Source organism: Myotis davidii, unplaced genomic scaffold (genome assembly GCF_000327345.1).
Source record: "Myotis davidii unplaced genomic scaffold, ASM32734v1 scaffold1688, whole genome shotgun sequence".
NCBI lineage: Eukaryota > Metazoa > Chordata > Mammalia > Chiroptera > Vespertilionidae > Myotis > Myotis davidii.
In genome coordinates this window covers 291,217-294,871 of record NW_006299238.1, presented here as the reverse complement: position 1 = coordinate 294,871, position 3,655 = coordinate 291,217, and positions in this window count along the sequence as shown.

Genomic DNA, 3,655 nt, shown 5'->3' with positions numbered 1-3,655 from the left:
CTTCCAAGAACATGAGAGAAATAAATTTCTCTAATACTTGAAAAGGTCATCCTCACATCCTATGTAGCTATATTACATCTGTGTCTTCAACCAATTACCTTATATTCCATACTCAACATATCTTCCACCCGTTCGTCCCAAGGAAAGATCCCAGAGGGAACCCTGATGAATTTTTTTTTATCTCAATGGATAGCAATTTTTGTATAAATCTTACCATCCTGACTCACAATATACAACTGTAATCTAATCACAAACAGACTATGTAACATTCCCTTTTGAAAACAATGGGAGAGAGAAAAGCCATAAATCCAGGTGAGCAGAGGATTCTCAGGCATACTACTGCCTTTGCAAATACAGTTGGCAGCTCAGTATGACCCTCTCATTTCTCCCCAAGTCTTGACTTCAAAACTCCCCATACTGCCAAGCCACCTTCCCCAGGCCTCAGCGGTGATGTCCTGATCAGAGTTTGTTCTTTCTTAAAGTCATACCTGAGTGGTTGACCACTCAGGGGAAGAAGACATACAGTGACCTTCCTTTTCACCACCTAACTGTGGCCAAGAAATATTTCCCAGTGAAGCATGTGTGCGCCTGTGTGGATTTGGCAGCAGTCCTGGTTCTGTGGGACTCTGGTGATTAGTTGATTCTATGCTGCACAGTGTGTATCTGGCATAAACAGACCCATGAACCACACAGGACAGAGTAGCATTAAGGAGAGAGAAAACAGATAACAAGTATGTAAATGTGTCTGTGTGTGTGTTTACAAATAGAAAAGAGCAATGAAAACTAGAGAGGGAAAAATAATTTCTAATAGACAGGGTTCCTACCTGAAGCAATGAAACTAAAGCACTGAAGTATGAGTTCCATATCAGGATTCAAGGACCAGCTCTGTGTTTGGTTGAAAAGCTGGATGAATTGGATTTCATTGAAACTCTATTAGTTGCCTTATCAGTGCAGTAGATAGATTGGCCTTGGACAATAGTTTGCAAACTAGGAAATCCCATGTGAATCTTTAAATATATACAGGGTGTCTCCAAAAAATGTATACGCAATGGTTATATCTGAAAAGAAAGAAACATCAATTGAGCTATCAGGAAAAAAAAATTATGTATACATTTTTTTGGGGGGACACCTTCTATATGCCTGAGCTATCTTCTAGTTCAATGAATCAGAGCCTCTGGGTGTGAGGCCCAGGCATCAGAATTATCAGTAATTTAGAACAATCAACAACAACAAAAAGACAGAAGGCCCCAAGGTAATTTTATTGTGTAATCATGGCGTAAAATCACTGAGCTAGAGTTTTGCTGCTCAGAGTGTGGTCTATGCACCAGTAGCAATAGCATCAACTAAAGCTTATTAGAAATGCAGAATGCCAGCCCCCTCCACGCACCTACTAAATTAGAGTCTTCGCCATGTTCAGGTGATTTGTTGGTATATGAAAGTTTGAGAGGTACTTTGTTAGATGATTCCTAGGCCCTTTTCAGGTTTAAATGCCATGCAGGGTGGACAGGGACTCATTCTATACGCACCTATCTTTCTATGAGGCTCTGAGTCAGTAACTTAATTTCTCTGTGCCTGGTGTCCCTGTGTGCACCTGAGTAATTCACACAATATGATAAAGGAATGTAGGTCAAAGTGTTTTGACCTCTACACAGAGTGTCTGGTGTTTGCTTTGGAGATTACTCATGCTTGCAAACGTGTGCCAACCATCCATAGAGAAAATGCTCAGCCACCAGGAACTACTCTGCTCTGAAAGTACCAGTAATTTCCATACCATCTCAGGGGTCTTGGTGGCTATCTTTGGCTCACCGTGATTTACATTTCCGACTGACTCCCATGTATTCCAGTTCTAACGGAATTTTCATGATTACAGGTAAGATCCCTTATCTGTAACAGACCATAGGCTGAGGCCATGTTGAGATCCTGAGTGGCCATGGAGTAACATGTAGGGGGGCTGTCTTTCATTGGTACCCTTAGCCTCCAGCTCAGCCAGTCTTTCTGTATTGGGGGTCTATCTCCTGGGGGTGGGGGGCGTGACCAATCTCTGTCAGGAGTGGTGATTGCTCTAGAAGAGTGATTCTCAACAGGAGGTGCCCCCCCCCCACCCTTTGACAATGCCTGGAGGCATTTTTGATGGTCACAAGTGGAGATGGGGATGCGAAGGATATCTAGTGGCAGAGGCCAGGCCTGCTGCTGAACATCTGACAATGCACAGGACAGCCCCCACCACAAAGAGTTATCTGGCCCCAAATGGCAATGGCGCCAAGACTGAGGAACACTAATTTCTTCTGAAAGAACTTTCTGCAGGGATGGAAATGTTCTAAATCTGTGCTGTCCAAGGTGGTAGCCGCCAACCCCAGGTTACTATTGGATACCTGTAATGAAACTAGTGGGTCTGAAGAATTCATTTCTAGATTTTATTTTAATTAATTTAAATACCTATGTAGTGGCTATGGGAACGAACAGCATAGCTTTAGATAAAGGCCAGCACTGTGAGGTGCTTGGCTTGCTCCACCCACCTGGATGGAAACAGCAGATAACTTGGGAGAACTCAGTTTCTTGAGAGTGCAGCTTTTACATCCTATGCAGTTCATTGAGCAACTGCCCACATTTTCTGGGCACTGTGAACTTGGGTATATATGGGGAAATACACATGTGTATCCCTGCTCAACAGGAGACTAGTAACGCCATTCTCTCTGCCATTCCCTCCAATAAAAACCACTTAAACAATCTGTGTTCTTGTGTCTAAAGACTTCATATTACTCCCGGTAGAAGTTGCTACAGATGATGGCAGTAGAGAGTGCAGGCAGCCCATTTATTAAAAAGCATGATCTGCAACAGACTGGCGTATTTGGGGGGGAAGGGAAGGGAGATTAACCAATGAATTTATATGGATATATGCATAGACCAAGGACGACAGTAGTTTGGGGAAGGCCTGGGAAGGGGACTGGAGCAGAGTGGAGGAGGTCAATGGGGCGAGGGTGTGCGTGTGTGTAGAATGGGACATCTGTAATACTTTGAATAAAGACAAATTTTAAGAAAAAAAACATGATCTGTTGTCCATAGTATTCCCTATGGCTTCTTAACCTCCCTCCTTCAGCTTTTTCATAAACGTTTTGAAGTTTCTTAACAAAGATAACTCTAGCACACCAGTTTTCAGGACTCAGCTCCATGGCCCAGTTGTTAGGGTTGGGGAGATAGTTCATTGGAATGCCAACAACCTGGGTTGTTAGGCTTCTCTTCCAGAACTTTTCTGAAACACATCTTAACCCTTTCATTGTACTATCCTCCACATTATTATTCTGCCAATTCTTCCTCACAAGCAATCTCTAGATGCTGGATTCTCAGACTTGCAAACTTATTGCAGTACTTTCTGCCTTGGCTATGTAAGTCTGTGCTTCTGAGATCATATCAAGAGATGTAAGAAAAGCAAAATCCAACACCCACTCATGATAGAGACTCTCAGAAAATTAGGATCAGAGGGGAACTTCCTCAGCTTGATGAAGAACACCTACAAAAAGCCTATAGCTAGCATCACATTTAGTCACAATTATACTTAATAATGAGAAAGCAGATGCTTTTCCTCTAAGGTCAGAAACAAAGCAAGGATGTTCCCTCTCACTAGTCCTATCAATATCATACTAGAATTCCTGGCTAA